This window comes from Martes martes, assembly GCF_963455335.1.
Source record: "Martes martes genome assembly, chromosome: 14".
Lineage (NCBI taxonomy): Eukaryota > Metazoa > Chordata > Mammalia > Carnivora > Mustelidae > Martes > Martes martes.
Window position 1 is genome coordinate 37525345 of NC_137902.1, and position 22024 is coordinate 37547368.

The 22024-nt window shown below is 39.6% G+C and overlaps 1 long non-coding RNA gene across 1 annotated transcript in view; it reads left to right on the forward strand.

Moving 5' to 3' along the window:
- LOC308354972 overlaps window positions 1-22024 on the forward strand; it is a 53355-nt gene that overhangs the window by 14971 nt on the left and 16360 nt on the right. The window contains exon 4 of the long non-coding RNA XR_013967920.1: window positions 2950-3251. This is a non-coding gene — a long non-coding RNA (uncharacterized lncRNA). The remainder of the gene's footprint in view (window positions 1-2949; window positions 3252-22024) is intronic.

Below are 22024 nucleotides of genomic sequence, written 5' to 3' on the forward strand. Positions count from 1 at the left end.
TAGAAGTGGGTTTAGATACTGAAGAGCAATTCACTACAATTTCTATGTTTTCATATCTTGCCTGTTTTGTTTTCAGAAGGTCTTTATATTCTAAGTGCTATAAGACTGAGACAGACTTCATTCTGCCTTTTTGGTCTCATCTCATTAGTCTCTTAGGAGACTCTTGAATTTGTCATTCCTGTCATAGCATACCACTGCTCAAAGTGTGCTTGCTTTGTTTTTTCCTCAGCAGAGACATAGTACCTGGGGCAAGACAAGCCCAGAGGCTCTGCTTGCATCCAAAATTGGAAAATGCTATCAGGAGAAGCACACACACATACAAACAAACAGCAGGAATTTGGGAGTTCACCTCCTTGCGATTCTTTCTGTTCTGAAGTTTGGTCTCCTTTATCCTTGTTGCTCCCACAACAGTTGGATGCCTTTAAGTATATTTTTATTATTTATATGGGTTGTACTAGATGTTTTTAGAAGGAATATTGGCCTAAAGCAATGTGATATATCTTACATGAAGGAGGTGTGTGTGTGTGTGTTTATTTTAAAAGAAATATATAGCTGGTCAGGCATATAGGGAGTGCTGAACTTAAAGCAGGTCTCTACTTCTCAGTTGCATGGGTTGGTGTTTTCACTGTGAAGTCTGGGGCATCGTGTGTTTTATTTTTGAGCTTCCCCAGAAAAGGCTGGCTTGGAATCCAGGTTAATGCAGATTCCCTCCTGGTTGCAGAGTTGTCTGGCTGACCCAACTCCAAGATGCAAGCAGCCTTTCTCTTGCTGAAAAGATGACTTTCCCAGATGATATTCCTTTTCTGGTGAAAGTGAATGGGTGACCTAGTTGGCAGATAATTTACAGGAGACATCCTTTTGCATCCATGGGATTTGAGCAATTCTCCATTTTTTAAAAAAATATTTACTGGGGTACCTGGGGGCTCAGTTAGTTGAGCGTCCAAAAGTGTTGATTCCTTTTTTTTTTTAAGATTTTATTTATTTATTTGACAGACAGAGATCACAAGTAGGCAGAGAGGCAGGCAGAAAGAGAGGGAAGCAGGCTCCCCGCAGAGCAGAGAGCCCGATGTGGGGCTTGATCCCAGGACCCCGAGACCATGACCCGAGCCAAAGGCAGAGGTTTTAACCCACTGAGCCACCTAGGTGCCCTAAAACTGTTGATTTCTTTTTTTCCTTTCTTTCTTTCTTTCTTTCTTTTTTTTTTTTTTTTTAAAGATTCTATTTATTTATTTGACAGAGAGAGAGAGATCACAAATAGGCAGAGAGGCAGGCAGAGAGAGAGTGGGAAGCAGAGAGCAGGGAGCCTGATGCGGGGCTCAATCCCAGGACCCTGAGATCATGACCGGAGCCAAAGGCAGAGGCTTAACCGACTGAGCCACCCAGGCGCCCCTGGAATATTGTTGAAGACTGAGTCTTCTTTTTGTGAAAATCATAGGGCTATCTACCTTTTCAAGTCTTTTAATGTTACACACCAAAAAATGTCTTTTTTTCCCCCACAAATTTACTTCTTTTATTAACTCGAATAATTATTTTGCACAATTTTTTTAAAAAAACTTTATTTGGGAAAAAAAAAGATTATTTATTTGAGAGAGAGAGAAAACAAGAGGGGGGTTAGGGCAGAGGGAGAAGCTGACTCCCTACTGAGCAGGAAGCCCTGTGTGCTGCCACATCCCACGACCCCAGATCATGACCTGAACTGAAGGCAGTTGCTTAACTGACTGAACCACCCAGGTGTCCCTATTTTGTACCACTTTTGATGTTATTGTGAATGGATTATTTCTGTTATCATAGGAAAAAAATAGTTTCTTATTTTACAAAAAATTGTTTTCTGCAAGGATAGTGATAAAAATGATGCATATAATCTCATTCCTGCAAACTACAAGAAGGTTGTGTATCTAACGGTTAAGCACATAAATCTCAGGGAGCAGGAGGTGAAGCTCTGTCCATTGTTTTTGTTGTGCGTATTTTCTGATTTTCCTAAAATTTTCGTGTTTCACTGTGTAATCTTTGCAGACTAGCATTGTCAGAAGAATGATGATGAAACATCCTCACTATTGTCCTATCCTGGGAGAAGCCCTGCTGTTCGGATGCAGGTCCCTCCTAGGCTGGCGGGTCTCGGGTCTCCGCTTCCCGTGTTGGGGCCCCGCGTCTCCCAGAGCCTCCGCGGTACACGCTCTCCGCCGGGGCTGCTGGGAAATTGCGCGCGCGGCCCCGCTACGCACGTACGCTCGGCGGCGGGGCCTATAGCTCTGCTGCGTTGGGTAGATGGCCTGTGTCCGTCTGCGTAACGCAGCTGTGAGGACCCCGTAGGGGTGCTTCCCGACCTTGGGGTGGGAAAGGCGGGCCTCCCGCAGGAAAAGCGGGGCCTGGCTCCGGGTGCCTGGGAGGGTTGCAGCCCTGGGCCGGTGCGCCCGGCCTGCGAAGGCGGCTCTGGTCCACTCCCAGCAGCGCCCCCTGGAGGAGGCCCGGCTGTTCAGCTCGCTTCTCTGCGCAGAGAACCAAGGCATGTTTGAGCCCAGTAGTGCGTGGTGGTTAATGATAAAGCCGCTGGCATTTCGTTGAATTTTCACAACCATTTGTTGTAGCAGATAAGAACTAGTCTTGGAGAGATGATGATTCACCCGAGTTCACATAGCCCACAGATGAGGGGGTTGGGTTAAAGGCCAGATCTGTTTTCCAAATCTCTTGTTGCTGCTAAAAGGGCACTCTACCTGGAAAGTACCTTGGGTTCCTTCACAGCCGCCAAGTGGCAAGGTGCCTTGCTGGCTCTCAGGAGCCCTGGGGTCAGAGTCCATAATCGGGACTGTGGGCCCCTTCTGACTCTCCCAGCTTGTGTGTCCAGCAGCTCTGATTTGAGCCTACAGAAGGTCTAGTCCTGGGAGCAGCCTTCGGGAGAGTCAGATTGGGGGTCTTGTGTGAAGATTCTAGTTAAATGATTTTGTTCCGTAGGCCCAAGTTCCATTTCTTTATGAACAAAGCAATTCTAGAAGGATAAAAGTGAAGGAACGGCACAAATCAGAAACCCACCTGGAAGAAAACACCCCTGCGACCTTCCTCAGACCTTTCACCAGAGTTTTGAACAGAAGTGGAAGTAACCCCCCAAAGAAACAGACTCTAGATTTCCAAGGCCAGAAGCAATTTTTGATCCCCCGCCCTAAATGAGCATGCTTTCAGATGTCACATCTGAAACTTCCACATCTCTGTGACAGTGGACGATCAAGACCAGGTTTCAGCAAGAGAGGCGTGCTGCGGTAAGTGGTGAGTGGGGCAAGATGCGCAGAAGTGTCAGGCTCTTGGGGTGGTTGGCTTGAGGAAAGGATCACCAAGGAGGAAGCTTAATTCAACTCTCTACACAACCTGTTTCTTTTGTTCTCTTTTTTCCAAATCCTGAACTTGTATATGGTGTATATCCATGTATTTAGTATCTAGATATTTTTTATTCTTTATTCTGAACTTAGAATCACATTGTCGTAGCACAGTATCTATTTCTGCCTCATTTGAAAGAAAACATGTGGAGCCTGAGAAGATAAACGAATGTTACAGATCACTCCTTTCTTACTGATCAAGACAGAAGAGTTTCTTGGCTTCTTGATTTCCAAGCTGTCTCCTTTGCACAGCAAAAACAAATTTCTTATCAAAAGGTTATGAAATTGCAACTAATTTGGACAGACTAAACAAATATTAAAGCGCTGATTCTCTTTTTCAGAGTTTCTGTGAATTGTTCTTTTTTTCTTTTTTAAAGATTTTATTTATTTGATAGAGAGAGAGATCACAAGTAGGCAGAGAGGCAGGCAGAGAGAGAGGGGGAAGCAGGCTCTCTGCCTAGCAGAGAGCCCGATTCAGGGCTCAATCCCAGGACCCCGAGACCATGACCTGAGCCAAAGGCAGAGGCTTAACCCACTGAGCCAACCAGGTGCCCCTCTGTGAATTGTTCAGCAATGTTTTCAGTATCACATTCATAGGAAAACAGTGCAATCTTGGTATTATGGGAAAACAGTGCAATCTTGGTATTTCTAACCACATCAGTTTAAAGAAAACACTTTTTATATTAGTTTCCTGAATGTATATATTATCCTGAATAAATTCAGATATATTGGTTCTATTTTAAGGTTTTTTTGTGTGTGTGCTTAAGTCATAGGCAAAATATTAATATAATCAATGGGATGTGTATGTTTACTTTCTCCTACTCAAAGATTACATGTCTAAGCTCAATATGATCTAGTCATTCATATGTCTTATGTTGTTTAAACTGCTTCTTCTGTGGAAAATTTTTGAAAGGTGAATCCAGGAGCTGCAAGGCAGGCCATATTTTTCTTGACTTCATTCTTACTTCCTTCTTCCCAGCTCTACCTTTATACTTCTCCATACTCTTCCAAAACCAGCAGAAAATGAACAGATCCCAGGTGAATTGTTTATTTCTTATTCCCAGTTTATTTATAAGGCCTTGTATGAGACTTTTAAGAGTTAGATTAGAATGGAAATGTAGAAATTACAAATCAACAACAGGGAAAATATACAGTAGCAGATCAAGAACAAGATGAAGTAATATATAGGTATGGACAGGTTTTGTGATATTACAGAGTTATCAAAGATGGGCTGCAGATTTATTTCTGATCTTTCTGATAGTCATGGAACAATACACACATGTTATATGACTCACATTTTCCATAAAGAGAAACCACATTGATTGTTAATGGGGCATGAAGACTTCCTAGCATTAAAGTCTAAAAAAAAAGTTCCTTTCTTGCACTCTATATGGATGATGAAGTGTGCAGCCTTTCAACAACTTCCCTAAAAGAAATGTAGCCTCTTTCATTGAGCAGTTCTTCAGTGGGAACAGAAGTCTCTAGAGCTAAGGGAAAACTCAGTGAATATATAGATTTTCAGAGAATCAAAATATTATGTCTGGTACTGTATGATGTCCAGTACAGTAACCACTAGCCACAGGTAGATATTTCATTTAGAACAATTAAAATTTAGTTCTTAAGTCACATTTCAACATTTTAAGTGCTTAGTTGCCACATGTGACTAGTGCCTACCAAATTGGCAGCAGTGCTCTAGACCATTTTCTGATGTTCCTGTATGATCCAGGGATAAAATGTAGAGTATCTGGAGGAAGCAATCAAGTGTATCTCCTTTAATGATATTTAAGTAAATGATCCCCCCCCCCGCAATAGGCTGTATTTATTGGTGTCACAGATAGTTCAGTGTTCTACTCTTTGGCTTTTTTTTTTTTTTTAAGATTTATTTTTTAAATTTATTTGACAAAGAAGAGAAAGAGCGCGCACACAAACGGGGAGCAGCAGGCAGGGGGAAAGGGAGAGGGAGAAACAGACTCCCTGCAGAGCAGAGAGCCTGCTGTGAGGCTAGATCACAGAACCTCAGGATCAAGAGTCACACGCTCTTCTTCTTCTTCTTCTTCCTTCTTCTTCTTCCTTCTTCCTTCTTCTTCTTCTTCCTACTTCTTTCTTCTTCTTCTTCTTTTTCTTTCTTTCTTTTCTTTTCTTTTTTTTTTTTTTTTTTAAGATTTTATCCATCCATTTGACAGGGACACAAGGAAGAGGGAACACAAGCCGGGGGAGTGGGAAAGGGAGAAGCAGACCTCCCACCAAGCAGGGAGCCCGATGTAGGGCTCCATCCCAGGACCCTGGGACCATGCCCTGAGCTGAAGGCAGATGTCCAATGACATCTAGATGTCCAATGCCACCCAGGCACCCTACTCTTTGGCTTTTATGTCCATAATTCTGTTTGACATTTAAGACCATTCTTGCTTCTTCCTTTCCAGTTGTCTTAATCTCCTTTGGTAAGATCACAATGACGTAATTATAAAATTAAATATAAAATGATGGCTGTTACCAGTGCATGCTGCCTAATGGACACTGTTGACTGTTCTCTTCTGAGAGTCTCTTGTTGGTTTCTATGACATCACCCCAAATGGCTTGTGCCTTTGTCTAGATTTTCTATTTTGTCGTGCTTTCTTTTATCCTTTTGCCCTTAAACATTATCCTCATCTCAGGGGCCTGTCCCAGTCTCTCTGCTTCTTGTTATTCTCATCTTCCCTCCTGGGTTCCATCCTCTCTGTGCTTATAGCTGAGGAGCACCTGTGGGACTCCAGATTTTGTCTTTCCAGTGTACCTAGCTGCTGGTCCCCTGTGTATAACTTGTTCAGAAGCAACATCCATAATTAGGAAGTACTCGTGTTTCATTAATCTCTGTCAGATGTTAACACTGCTTAGCCAGTCATCCAAGTGATAAGAAGCAGGTCCTAAACCACTCTGTATCTCAGTTCTCCTATCCATCTTGTTAGTCATCCCATTCTTGTTTCGTTTAAATTGTTAATATTTCTTAAATTTGTTTTTTCTGTCTTATCCTTGTAGCCTACCATAGCTTCATTTTCTCTTTGTTCCAGTCTTTATGCTTCTCTTCTACATCTCCAGCTTGTTTTCAGTAACTTGTCTAAAATGTTCATCAGGGACACCTGGGTGGCTCAGTTGGTTGGGCAGCTGCCTTCGGCTCAGGTCATGATCCCAGCGTCCTGGGATCGAGTCCCACATCGGGCTCCTTGCTCCTCGGGGAGCCTGCTTCTCCCTCTGCCTCTGCCTACCACTCTGTCTGCCTGTGCTCGCTCGCTCTCTCTCTGACAAATAAATAAATTAAAAAAAAATTAAAAAAAAATGTTCATCAGTTAGTGTTTCTTCCACTTTATGGACTGCCGGCCGTTCACGGGGTAGAGTTCAAAGATCCTGTGACACAGGAGGCTCCTGCTGATACCAAGACTTCCTATTTCCCATCACTGAATACCTACCATGGTTGGTTTACTATTTACTAGTGAATTATTGAGTAACAGTGATATGTTTCTTCTGTGGAATGCCTTGTTTATATATTTGCTCACTTTCCTCTATTTTTTATGACCTTGTAAAAATCCCTTATGTAATTTGGACAGTAATCCTTTTTCTCTTATTTATTACTTACCAATACTTTTTCTCACTTCTTTCTTTCTTTGAAAGAAATATTTAATAATAAAATTTAATAACTTTATTAATAAAATTTTAAATTTTATTTAAATTTAAATTTAAATTTAGTGGTGACTCCCAGGCTCTTTAAATGTCAGAGCTGAAACCAAAGTTTTGTTTTATTTTGATGCTGAATCTTTTTAGCATGTCTCTTTCAGTGTGAAAACTCAAAGGCTTTCAACTCTGAAAGTATCTTATTTACATCATGATTAATTCTCTTCCGTCTGTTCCTTTAATTTACTGGAATCCTTGTTATTTACATGTTAGCTCTTCTGGGTATGTGAGCCAATACCATTGTCTTTGTATACTAATTATGTTGCTTGGACTTGTTTTCTCAGGATTCTGGTTCCTCTTATATCGGGTAGTTATTGACCTTTACTTGATCTAGGTTGTGTATTTCCTGAGTAATTTGATAGACAGGTTGTTAGGATCTCTTGAGCAGATGTTGCCCAGCAGATAAGAGAGGGCAAGTGAGTTTCTACTTTTGTGATGGCTGATAAGCTGGAAAACTGTTACTTTTCTATATTATCAGGAGAGAAGGCTTTACCTCCCATGTGCATTTGGCAGTCTGTCTTCCATTCTACATTCTAGGAAATTTGCAGAGTTGGTCATTTATGTCCATCCATTCTATTTCAGGTCTTCTCTAAAGAGTTTTGAGTTTGTTCTTCACAATTTGGTAATCAAGTTTTTCAATTTTTGAGAATTATCTCTTGATCTCTGATGGTTCCTTATTATTAAAAATCAGTCCTTAAGCAGTTTTCTACTCTAATCTGTAAAAGCACCATGGGGAACTCAAAGCAGATTTTCTTTCATTTCTTGCTGTGATTTTATTTTAGCCACATTCAGTTGTTTTGATTATCTTAGTTCTTACCATTATGCCCTTGGTTTTTAGAAATCATCCCTGCTTCTTCATTTTCTGTTCATTTTCTGTAAGTGAAGAACTATGTGTTTAATGTAAATTGCTAGTTTTGTTTTTACCTTTTGTATATTTTTTCCTCATTTTTCATGGCCTATTCTTCCAGGCTCCTGTGTGGAGTTGTGTCTTTCCCTGTGAGCCATCTCATTCACTGCTGGTTTCAGTTACCACCAAAATGCCAGTTACTCTGCTATTCTCACCTTCATCTTGGGCTTCCTCCCTTCTGAGCTCAGAACCACACATCCAACTGCCTCCTGGAGATTTCCATCTGCCTGTTCCACAGATGCTTCAGACACAACATGCCCAAGACCTTTCTAACTCTTATTTCCCTCCAATATCTTTGTCTCTGCTTCCCAGTCTTTGCAAATGGCACCTGGCTCACCTTGGATAAAGATACCCTGGGAGGCAATTTCCCTGTCTTTCTGTCTATACCAAGAATCAAGGACATGATCTTCTTTGAGCTTTTTCTGCTGGATCAAGTCTTTGTTCCACCTCTCCGTTATTAGCCCCTGGGTTAGGTGATGAAAGGCAAAGACCAGAATGAGAGTTGACCACCTAATTAACCCTGGATTATTAACTAATCCAGGGTTAATAATAGAGAGGTGGAACAGAGACTTGATCCAACAGAAAAAGCCATATATGTAATTTAAATTTCTCTAATAGCTGTATTAAAAAAGATAAACAAATGGAATTAGTTTTCATCTTGGGTTTCCCTCCTAAGTTCAGAACCATATGTCCAGCTGCCTCGTGGAGCTGTTTGCCTGTTCCATAGATACGTCAGGTACAACATGCCTAAGACCTCTCTAACTCCTAATTCTGCCCAACCTTTTTCTGCTCTATATTTTCATTATAACCAGTTATAACACAGATTCTACTTCAGGTTGTACTGAATTAGTGTTTTTTCAACCTGTTTGAAAATATTCTCTCCTGTATTTATACATAGACTGTTTATAAGAACTAGTTCTCCAATCATTTGAAACTTACTGTTTTTTAAAAATTTTATTAAAAAAATTTTAATTTGAGTATAGTTGGCATGCAATGTTACATTAGTTTTGGGTGTACAACATAGTATTGGAGAAGTTTATACATAATGCTATGCTCACCGCAAGTGTAGCTCTTCTTTGTCATCATATAGTGCTATCACTGACAATATCATTGGCTATATTCCTTATGCTATGTTTTTTATTCCCGTGACATATTCATTCCATAACTGCAAGTCAGTATTTCCCACTCCCCTTCACCCATTTTGCCTACTCCCCACCACCCTCCCCTCTGGCAGCCATCAGCCATAAGGTTGTTCTCTTTATTTATAGGTCTAATTTTGCTTTTTGTCAAACTTTTTGTTGACATTCTAAATAAACAATAATAATTGACTAGGGGTGCCTGGGTGGCTCAGTGGGTTAAAGCCTCTGCCTTGGGCTCAGGTCATGATCCCCGGATCCTGGGATTGAGCCCCCAATCATGGCTCTCTGCTCAGCAGGGAGCCTGCTTCCTCCTCTCTCTCTGCCTGCCTCTCTGCCTCCTTGTGATCTCTTTCTGTCAAATAAATAAATAAAATCTTAAAAAAAGAAATAAGTGACTAGTAACGTTTTTTGACTTATCAAGAGCAAGGAAAACCACTTGATTATTTGCCTTGTGTTTTTTTTTTATTTTAAAAATTTATTTGACAGAGATCACAAGCAGGCAGAGAGGTGGGCAGAGACAGAGAGGAAGGGAAGTAGGCTCCCCGCTAAGCAGAGAGCCCCACATGGGGTTCGATCCTAGGACCCCGGGATCATGACCTGAGCCGAAGGCAGAGGCCTCAACCCACTGAGCCACCCAGGTGCCCCTGCCTTGTGTTTTAGTTGACAATTGATGTTGCTTCCAGTATTCTCAACTCTGTGAGCAACTCTCCTCATTAAGAGGCTAATAGGCATAAACAAGCTTATTTTTGGGGCGCCTGGGTGGCTCAGTGGGTTGAGCCGCTGCCTTCAGCTCAGGTCATGATCTCAGAGTCTTGGGATCGAGTCCCGCATTGGGCTCTCTGCTCAGCAGGGAGCCTGCTTCCCTCTCTCTTTCTCTCTGCCTGCCTTTCTGTCTACTGTGATCTCTCTCTGTAAAACAAATAAATAAAAATCTTAAAAAAAAAAAAGCTTATTTTCTCTGGATACATTTCTTTAGCTATTTAATAAAATGTTTATTTTTTATGTAAAAATTCATCATAATATCATCATCATCATTATTATTAGGCTCTGCCATTAACTGTCTCCTCGCAAATCACTTTCTTTCTCTGGGAATTACTTTTTTTAATCCATAAAATGAGGTGATAAACTAGAGACCTCTAAGCATGTGATTGATGAGGTGAGTGAATCTGTGGCTTATTACATTGATGTCTCAAAACAATGAAACCTGGGGTGTCTGGGTGGCTCAGTTGTTAAGGGGCTGCCTTCAGCTCAAGTTGTGATCCCAGGGTCCTGGGATCCAGCCCCACATCAGGCTCCCTGCTCAGTAGGAAGCCTGCTTTTCCCTCTCCCCTCCCCCTGCTTGTGTTCCCCCTCTCACTGTGTCTCTCTCTGTCAAATAAATAAAACCTTAAAACAGAAACAAACAAACAAAAACGGGAAACCTGAGTAGAGAATGAATCTGAGCTCCTTATCTTCCCTGAACCTAAGTTTCCTCATTTATAAAGTGGATGTAGTGATACCTCACCGAATTGTCATGGTGGTTAAGTAATATTAGGCATATAAAACCCTAGCATAATGCTTTTCATGTGCTACATATTAGAAATTGATAGTTATGATCATCACTATGTATGTGATGTTTTAAATACTTTATCCCAGTGGTTCACAAACTTGAGCATGATGCATCCAAGTCCCCACTTGGAGGTGAGGCTAAATAATTTGCATTTCTATCAAGTACCAAGTGATCCTGATGCTGCTGGTCCAGAGACCAGCACTTTGAGAATTGCTGTATCATTTAATTTAATCTTCTCCAAAATTATAGATAATATTATTTCAACAGAGAGGTTAAGTAACTTATCACAGTTTCTCCAGCTGGTGAGTATTTTCATTTACGATTGAAAAATCTTTAAACATAACTTTTTAAATGGCTGAATGAGGGGCACCTGGCTGGCTCAGTCAGTGGAGCATTCAACTCTTGATCTTGGGGTTGTGAGTTTGAACCCCGCATTGGGTATATACATTATCTAAAAATAAAATCTTAAAAAATAAATGGCTGGGGCACCTGGGTGGCTCAGTTGGTAAAGCGTCTGCCTTCAGCTCAGGTCATGATACCAGGGTCCTGGGATCGAGTCCAGCCATCAGGCTCCCTGCTCAGTGGGGAGTCTGCCTCTCCCTCCCTCTGCCCCTCCCTTGTTCTCGTTCCCTCTCTTTCTCTCTCAAATAAAAAAAAAAATAAATGGCTGAATGAGATTCTATTACTGATAGTTTTATTTTCAGATTTTTTTTTAAAGCTTATTTATTTGACAGCCAGAGATCACAAGTAGGCAGAGAGGCAGGCAGAGAGAGAGGGAGAAGCAGGCTCCCCGCCGAGCAGAGAGCCCGATGCGGGGCTCTATCCCAGGACACTGGGATCACGACCGGAGCCAAAGGCAGAGGCTTAACCCACTGAGCCACCCAGGCGCCCCAAGATATTTTTATTTTCTAAAAAATTTCTAAAACATGTTACTGCTTTTGGAAGTGATGATTGTCAAAGGAACATGCAGGTGGCCAGGCAGAAGAGTATATTATAAAATAGTTGTCATTAGACATGAGTGGAATCATATATATATGCTACTGTGTAAGCATTTTTCACTTAGCATAATATTTGATATTTATCTATGTTGTATGTTTCTTTCCTTCTTTCCATCCTTCCTTCAACTGAGTATTACTCTGTTGGATGAATATACCATAGTATATTACCCACTATGGTAGGCAGAATTTTGGCCTCTGTGATTTTTACTTCTGGTGTTACATCCATGAATGTTACATTACTTGGTAAAAAGGACTTTGCAGATGTAATTAAGATGACTAATCAGTTGACCTTAAAATAAGGAGGTTATGCTGAATTATCCATGAGGGTCCAATATAAAAACATGAACTCTTAAAAGCAGAAGAGGGAGGCAGAGAGACTCAAAGTATGAGAAAGACTTGACCTACCATTGCTGGCTTGAGGATGGAGAGAGGCCACCTGCAAATCATGAAAAGGAAAAGAATTATGCAAAAACCCAGTTAGGTTGGAAGAGGGTCCTCATCTCACCACGTGAGACCCGATGATCAGCCAGCAGCTTGAGTTCATCCTTGTGAGATCCAAAGAGGAGAACCCATATGAGCCATGTAGTATTTCTTTTTCTCTCCCTCTCCCTCCCTTCCTTCCTTTTTTCTTCCTTTCTTTTTTGATTCCACATACAAATACAAGTGAGATCATATGTTAAAATACAGATTGTGGTGCCTGACTGGCTCAGTTGATAGGGCATGTGACTCTTGATCTCAGGATCATGAGTTCAAGCCTCATGTTGGGAATGGAGCCTACTTAATAATAAAAGAAAAAAATACAAGTGAGATCATGTCTTTCTTTCTCTGACTTATTTTACTTAGCAAAATGCTCTCAAGGTCCATTTATGTTGCAAATGTCATGTTCCTCCCTTTTTATGGCTTTATAATCCATTATGTGTGGAATCCCACACTAATTTGTGATTAAAAAAAAATTTCAGTAAACTAGGAATAGAGTGGAAGTTTCTCAGCTTGGTAAAGACTACAAAAAGGCCTACAGCTAACATATTTAATGATGAGAAACTCAAAGCTTTTGCATTAAGATCTATTATAAAGCAAGGATGTCCCCTCTTACCACTCTTTTTCAAAATTGTACCAGAAACCCTTATTGTTGCAAGTAAGGCAAAAGGGGAAATAAAATGTATACAGATTAGGAACGAAGATATAAAGTCTTTGTTTGCAGGCGACATGCAGAAAATCTGGGAGAATTCACAGAAAACTCCAGTGTATTCCATTAAGTAGATTATAGTATCTATAGATATTACAGAGAAGAGGATATTATGAAAAACATTATGCTAGTAAATTTCATAACTTAGAGGAGGGGGACAAATATTTTGAAAAATAGGGTATACTAAATCCAACACAAAATTAAATAGAAAAGGCAGAACAGCTTTGTATCTGTTAAGTAAATTGAATCTGTACACATGGCATACTCACTGAGACCATATTCTGGGCCATAAAACAAGTCTAAATGTGTTTAAAAGGATTGATCTGGCATAAGTAAGAATCATTGAATTTGAAGATAGATCAGTAAAGGTTTTCCATTCTAAATAACAGTCAATAGAAACTATCTCCCAGGGTTTCCAGATTCTGGACTTAACAGGAAAATTGTTCAAAGAAGCTATTATAAATATGTTCAAAGAACTAAAAGGAAAAACAATGCTTAAAGATTAAAAGAAAAATATGATGACACTGGCTCATCAAATAGAGATCATCAATAAAAAGAAATTATTAAAAAACATGGGAGATGTGGACTTGCAAAGTACAATGAGTGAAGTGAAAAAAAATCAGTAGATTTTTTTTTTTAATTTTTAAATCACATTTAAGCTGGCAATGGAAAGAATCAGTGAATTTGAGAATAGCTCAGTAGGGATTTTACAGTCTAGACACTCAGAAAGCACAGGGGGAATGAGGAAAAGTGAACAGTCTCAGAGACCCATGGTATACCACCAGACATATCAACAAAACAATGAGAGTCCCAGAAGGAGAGGAGAGAAAGGCATATATAATATCCAAAAACTTCTCAAATTTGATGAAAAATGTTAATCTACATATTTATGAACCTCATGTGTGAGACATGCTGGAGAGTAACCAGTTTCTTTGAGGTGTGGGGAGGGAGATTAGGAAAGAGGCATATAAGATTATCAAAGACATTAAAGGGACACAGTTCCCAATGACTACCCTCAGATTTCTGCAGGAAGTCTGCCCGTGAGCTTGTGTCAGAGCTTCACCCAAGGATCTCCCACTGGGATTGTCTGCCCTGAACACCCTGAGTACCAAACCCACATCTTTTCCCACTCTTCCTCCACTGTGGTTGGCTCCTTGTGTACATTCCTGAGTGTGGCCACAAGAGTGAGTCTAGTCATAAGAGACTCTTAATTTCAAGAAACAAACTGAGGGTTGCTGGGGGGTGGTGGGGGAGGGATAGTGTGACTGGATTATGGATACTGGGGAGGGTATGTGCTATGGTGAATGCTGTGAATTGTGTAAGACTGATGATTCACAGACCTGTACCCCTGAAGCAAATAATACATTATATGTTAATTAAAAAAAAAAAAAAGAGTGAGTCTAGTAATCAGTAAATGGAGTGTTATCAGAAAATCAGACCAAGATCTGTGGGCATGGGAGAATCTTCAAACTTGAGCTTGAGTGCCATCTTCTGGAAAACAAAGGAGAGAGGTTTGAGCAATCCGGTTGGTGAATTACAAAAACCAGGAAGGACATAAAAGTTTAAGAATTCTGCCACAAGAGGGAGCAAGAAGTGTGTCACCAGAGTTTCTATACAAAGGTGGAGAAGCCCCAGACAGAACAGGACCAATGAGTAATATACCACATTTGAAGGCAACTAGTAATGATTTGAGGAGGTGTCTGCTACTTCAAATGTGAAAACAGCAATGCAAAACCACAAGGAAGATGAATAAAGAAAACGTGTCATCACTAAAAGATAACAATTCTCTAATACTTGAGCTCAAAGGCATGGACTTCAGTGATCTAGCTAGCAAAGAATTCAAAATAGCTGTTTTGAAGAAACTCAAATCAGCTGCAAGGAAACTCAGTCCAGTGAAATGAGGAAAAACACACGAACGAAATGGAGTATTTAACAAAGAGATAGAAATCATAATAGTCAAACAGAGTCCCTAGAGCTGAAGAATTCTGTGAGTGAAATGGGGAAAAAAAGCAGTAGAGAGCATCTGCATCAGAGTAGAGCAAATGGAAAGCAGAAGAGATAAACTAGAGGGCAGGAATTTTGAAACAACCCCGTTAGAGCAGAACAAAGGGGATAGAAAGAGTAAAGAAAGCCTACACTATGGTGGTAATCATATTGTAATATATAAATATGTCATATCAAGATATTGTACACTTTAACTTACACTATGGTATATGTCAGTTATACCTCAAGAAGAAAAAGAAAAAATAAAGAGCTGAAAGGAAAAATAAAAACTACTCTGTAAACCAAGAATTCTATATCTAGCAAAATTACCATATTAAAAAACGAAGGTGACAGAATAATGGCATTTCACTTGCACACCTATTAGAATGGTGCAGATCCAAAACACTGACACCACCAAATGCTGGTGAAAGTGTGGAGCAACAGGAATGCTCACTGATTGTAGGTAGAAATGCAAAATGGTACAGGCAGTTTTGAACACATTTTGGCAGTTTCTTATAAAACTAAACATACTAGGAGCACCTGGGTGGCTCAGTTGGTTAAACATCTGCCTTCAGCTAAGGTCATGATCTCCAGGTCCTGGGATGGAGTCCCTCGTCAGGCTCCCTGCTCAGTGGGAAGTCTGCTTCTCCCTCTCCCTCTGCCCCTCCTCCTGCTCATGCTCTCTCTTAAGTAAATAAATAAAATCTTAAAAAATATTTAAAAAACTAAACATACTAATTTAAAAAATGAGGAAATCTTGCCATTTGCAACAACACAGATGGACTTTGAGGGCATTATGCTAAGTGAAATAGGTTAGAGAAAGCAAATACTGGATGACCTCACATCCATGTGGAATGTAAACAACAACAAAACTACTAGAAAAAAGAGATCAGATTTGTGGTTTCCGGAGGCAGGGGTGGGAGGAAGGGGAATTGGAGAAAGGTGGTCAAAAGCTACCAACTTTTAAGTTACAAGATAAATAGGTATTAAGGACATAATGTACAACATGATGAGTATGGTTTCCAACTGCTGAATGATACATATGAAGAGAGTTATTGTTATGTTGTTGAGAGAATAAATCCTAAGAGTTCTCATTACCAAGAGAATTTAGTTATTTTTCTTCCCATTTCTTTTTATTGTATCTATATTAGATGGCAGTTGTTAACTGAACTTATTGTGGTAATCATTTCACAATACGTAAATCAAACCTTGATGCTGTAAACTGGAAACTCATTCAGTGATACATGTTAATTATATCTCAATGAAACTGGGTTTGTGTGTGTGTACGTGACTAAATATATTCTTACAATGCAATATAGCAGTCACATTGGTATTTACCCAAAGGAGTTTGAAAGTTATGTCCACAAAAAAAGTATGGATGCACATGGATGTTTATAGCAGCTTTATCCATAACTGAAAACTTGGCAGCAATCACAATGTCTTTTGTTAGAATAAACAAACTGTGGTACATACAGACAATGGAATATTAGTGCTAAAAAGAAATGGCATGGCCTTTTCATACTGTGAAAAGACACCAAGGGACCTTAAGTGTTTATTACACTAAGTAAAAGAAGCTAATCTGACAAGGTTTAATATTGTGTGGTTTCAACTACATGACATTCTAGAAAAGGCAAAATTATGGATACAGTAATAAGATCAGTGGTTGCCAGGGGCTGGAGGGGAGGAAGGGATAAATAGATACAGAGGATTTTTAGAGCAGAGAAACTATGTCGCATGGTACTATAGTGGTGGATATATGTCATTATACATTTGTCAAAATCCATAGAATTTAAAACACAAAGAATGAACCCTAATAAAAACTGTGGACTTTTGGTGATAATGATGTATCATGTAGATTCAACTGTAGCAAATGCACTCTGCTACTACAGAATGTTGATAGTGGGGGAGGCCATGCATATGCTGGACCAAGGGGTATTTGGGAACTTTCTGTACTTTTGTTCAATTTTGCTGTGAACCTAAAACTTATCTAAAAAGTAAAGTAAAAGTGTATTAAAAAGACAATAAAATTGGGATGCCTGGGTGGCTCAGATGGTTGAACATCTGCCTTCGGTTCGGGTTGTGATCCCAGTGTTCTGGGATCGAGTTCCGCCTCGGGCTCCCTGCTCAGTGGGGAACCTGCTTCTCCCTCTGCCTGCTGTTCCCCCTGCTTGTGCTCTCTCTCTCCCTGACAAATAAATAGATAAAATCTTAAAAAAAATAAAAGACAATAAGGGCGCCTGGGTGGCTCAGTGGGTTAATCCTCTGCCTTCGGCTCAGGTCCTGATCCAGGGTCTTGGGTTCGAGCCCCGCATCGGGCTCTCTGCTCAGCAGGGAGCCTGCTTCCCCCACACTCTCTGCCTGCCTCTCTGCCTACTTGTGATCACTCTTGCTGTCAAATAAATAAATAAAATCTTAAAAAAAAGAGCTGGAGGGGCTATACTAATCTTAGACAGAATAGACTTTTAAGACAAAAATGTTACTAGAGACAAAGAGGGATATTTTATAATAATAAAAATTTCACTCTAGAAAATGATGTGTGTCAAATAAGTACATAGATTTTCTGTTTCAAAAGTTTATATAATGGGGTGCCTGGGTGGCATAGTCAGTTAAGGTCAGGTCATAATCCCAGGGTCCTGGGATCGAGTCCCGAATTGGACTCCCTGTTCTCCCTCTCCCCCTGATGCCGCATCCCTTACTTATGCTCTTTCTGTCAAATAAATAAAATCTTTAAAAAAGTTTATATAAATGTTGTCAAACTGTGTCTATCTTTATGCAGTTTGCTTTTTTAAAGTTAAATTTGTTTTATATGATTTATTCACATTGAAACATGCAGATATGGTTTATTTGTGATATTTTGATGTATGCATAAATCAGAATGTTTTGTCCAGTTCAAGACTGACGAAAATTTATATTGTTTCCAGTGTTCCTCAATTTCAGAAATCGTTGCAATGTACATTCTTATACATGTCTCTGTTTGCATATGGTGGACAATTTTTCCAGGGAGCACACTAGAATGGAATAACTAGCTGGCAGGATAATGCCAAAATGCTTTCTAACTGGGTTGTCCAAATTTTACATTTTTACCAGCAGTATATGAGAGAATTCATGTTTCCATGCATGATGGCCAAAACTTGAAATTACTGGGCTTATTTTTGTAAACTGATGTTCATGAAACTCATTTTTGCTGGTTTTTTTTTTTAAAGATTTTTATTTATTTATTTGACAGAGATCACAAGTAGGTAGAGAGAGAGAGAGGAAGAAGCAGGCTCCCCGCTGAGCAGAGAGCCCGATGCGGGGCTCGATCCCAGGACCCTGAGATCACGACCTGAGCCAAAGGCAGAGGATCCAACCCACTGAGCCACCCAGGCGCCCTCATTTTTGCTGGTTTAAAAAGATTTTATTTGTTTATTTTTTGGAGAGAGAGGGAGAGAGATCTTGCACTAGAAGGGAAAAGGGACAGAAGAAGCAGGCTTCCCACTGAGTAGGGAGCCTGATGCAGGGCTCCATCCCAGAACCCTGAGAGTATGACCCGAACCAAAGGCAGACATTTAACCGACTGACCCACCTAGGTGCCCCATTTTTGCTGTTTTAATTGCATTTTTCTGAGTAGTATTAATGCGGTGCATCTTTCATGTTAATAGGTCACTCTGCTTTTTTCTTCCATTAATTGCTTTCTCTTTAAGAATTATGAAAAAAAAGTTGCAAAAGTCTTCATAGACGTTCTGGATAAAAATCTTTCGTTTGCTATATGCTTTGCAAATATGCTTTTCCAATCTGTTCCTAATACATTCAATTTCACTTATGGGTTATTTTGTCAATGAGAAAATTTTAGTTGTAAAGTATTAAAATTTATATTTTTTCTTAGTCTTTGCCTCTTAAATTTTTTTAAAATAAAAATTCTTGGGGCGCCTGGGTGGCTCAGTGGGTTGAAGCCTCTGCCGTCGGCTCAGGTCATGATCCCAGGGTCCCGGGATCGAGCCCCACATCGGGCTCTCTGCTCGGCAGGGAGCCTGCTTCATCCCCTCTCTCTCTGCCTGCCTCTCTGCCTACTTGTGATCTCTGTCTGTCAAATAAATAAAATCTAAAAAAAAAAAAAAAATTAAAAAATTCTTTCCAACCCTCATTATAAAACAAGTACATATTTCCCTCTAAAAGGATATTTTACATTTTCATATTTAGGTCCTAAATTCATGTAAAATTTATTTTTCTGTTTCACTTATGGTAGGAAATGTTAGTTTTCTTCCAAATGGAGAGTCGGTTGCCCCAACATCATTTGTTAAATTACTTATGCTTTCTCTGGTTATTTTAATGCTTTCTTTGTTGTGTTCCAAATTACCATTTATTTGATGATCTGCTTTTAGTTTCTGTATATTCTTCTGCTGGTTTATTTGTCTAGCCGTATGCTAATAATAGACACTTTAATAACTTTTAAATAAATCTCAATATAATATTTTAAATATAAATCTTAATAAATTTTTAAAAAGATTTTATTTGACAGACAGATCACAAGTAGGCAGAGAAGCAGGCAGAGAGAGAGGGGGAAGCAGGCTCCTTGCCAAGCAGAGAGCCCGACACGGGGCTCGATCCCACGACCCTGAGATCATGACCTGAGCCGAAGGCAGAGGCTTAACCCACTGAGCCACCCAGGCACCCCTAAATCTTAATAATTTTTTAACAAATTTATTTTTTTAAGTAGGAGCCCAATGTGGGGCTTGAACTCACAACCCTGAGACCAAGACCTGAGCCAAAATCAAGAGTCAGACGCTTAACCAATTGAGCCACCCATGTATCCTTCAATATAATGTAGCTATCTTTATTCTTAGTTTTCAAATTCAACTAACTACTCTTGTCCCTTTTCTCTTATACATGAATTTTAGAATCAGCTTGTCAAATTTCATAAAAATCTCCTGCAGACATGGACTCTGGACAAGGTTCTAGGCCTATGCCTGTTCTGGGATGGTACTAGAAATGGACCTTCATTTTAATTAATTTTGCAATAAATGTTGGAAATAAATTGCTTTACACTTATTTGGTCCTGATATGATACCTGTAGCCAAACTACAAAACAGTCAGGAGTGGGCTGGAAGGACAGGATGGTATAAAACCAAATGAGCATGTCAAAGGGAGCTTCTGCAGTGGAAAGAATCCTTACTTCATATGGGTGGTATAATTCATAGCTTCATACCCCTTTTCTTCTGGAACCCTGGGGGTTTTAGGAAATTCTTCTTAAGGAATACTTTGTTGTTTCTTGATTTGTGTAACAGCCTTCGTAAGTTACCATAAACATTGCCAATAAAGAATCTTTACATTCTGTTAATTGGTATATTTCTGTAAATCCTATGACCTTCCTGACAACATCTTTGCACTGAGACAAAAATGCAAATTAGAGTCAGAAGTTATATTGAAGGAAAGTCCCTAGATCTTAGTGGCCCTGGTTATTTGAGGGAGGGAAAGGAAGTCAAAGTGAAGGAGAGTATTCCAAAAATTCCAAGATGGTTGACAGGCTACCTTTGACATAGGATCATGAACTTTTGCAACTGGAAAATGAGAAAAGATTTATTTCAACAGGGGATTTCTTTTTCTTTTCTTTTTTTTTCAACAGGGGATTTCTACTTTCTGTCTCCTTCCATGTAGTTTGGCTTAACTGAGAAACAGTTTTAGTTCAAAATGGCCAAGTTTTAGAATTTCTTGTTGATTCACTAAGATATACCCAAGAATGGCCTAAGAAGCAAAGTCATCTGGAAAAAAAAAAAGAAAAAAAAAGAAAAGAAAAGAAGAAGCAAACTCATCTGAGACTTTGGAAACCATATTTTGGTCTAAGAGAACATTGTATTGTATCCTGCTTTATGTGACATTATTTGTTAAATTTTCATACCCTTTTCCATTTATTTGATTTCATGACATACTTTAAAAAAAAAGATTTATTTATTTATTTTAGAGAAAGGAGAGAGGGGCAGATGGAGGGGGAGAGAGAAAATTTCAAGCTGACTGGGGGTTTGATCTCACAACCCTGGGATCATGACCTGGGCCAAAATCAAGAGTCAGACAACCCACCAACTGAGTCACCCAGGCGACCCTGGGCAGAATTTATTAGAACTACAAAAACTAAGATAATTATTGCCTAAATAAAATAACCTTATGTGTTTATTACATTATTAGGCTCTGAAATGATCTGAGAAATGAAATTTCCTCCCATGTAACTCGGGATCTTTGATCTTAAAGTGGGTTAGTGCTGCTGACATAACCCTTTTAAATGTTCATTTAACTGGATTCTACCAATCTGCCTCTGTTAGTTTGTTCTTTGAAAGCAGTCAAGAAGTTGCCTGTTTTGATAACAGTTTGTGGGGTTTACAGGTATCAAGATATAGCTTAAAGGCAGTTAGTGGTTATGTGTAAGAATTTGAAACAGAATGGTCAATATACATTTTCCAGAAGGTTAAATAAATAATCTCTATCTCTGTCCTGCTCTCAATCTGTCCCTCTTTCCTTACTCTTCTCCCACTCTCCTGGGTCTGAAAGACACTCCATCTTGATTCAGGGGTTCTTACTTTATCAAATGATTGCTCTTTATATTTTCTTTTCTTTTTAAAGATTTTTAATTCATATATTTGATCCATGAGGGTAGGTGGAATTGAGAGGCATTACTCTAGAGGTGCTGAAACAGAGTAACATCATTTGTGATACTGCCTTAAGGTATCCAATCAACTGAAGGATATTATGGAATGCTAAAGGACAGGTGCTCAGTCACCGCCCTAATCTTTCCATATAGAATGCTTACCCAGGGATGGAGTCAAGTATTCTGGAATGCTCTCTTAAAGAAAGGCATATGTCTTAATCTCTCTCCTTTATGCCTTAATAGAAATTAGTTGTTCCCCCAAAGTTAATGTATACTTCCCTGTTTTCTATGTCCAGTTAATGGCCTCAGGTTAAATTGGTCAAGATGTATCAGTTACAACCCCACTTTCCCAAGCTAATAAATAAGGCATCCATATTTTCCCTACCATTTTTTTATATATGGATAGTTGTTATTGGTGAAAAACTGGAATACTGAACACTGGGTAGCCTCCTAAGAAATGCCTGAGGAATCATTAGCCATCAGTTAGAAAGTGAGGGCTGCTGTCAGCTCCTCATTGTGTCGTAAATTTCAATTTGTTACGTACATAATCACTTTTCTACTCTCAACTATTGCTTGAGC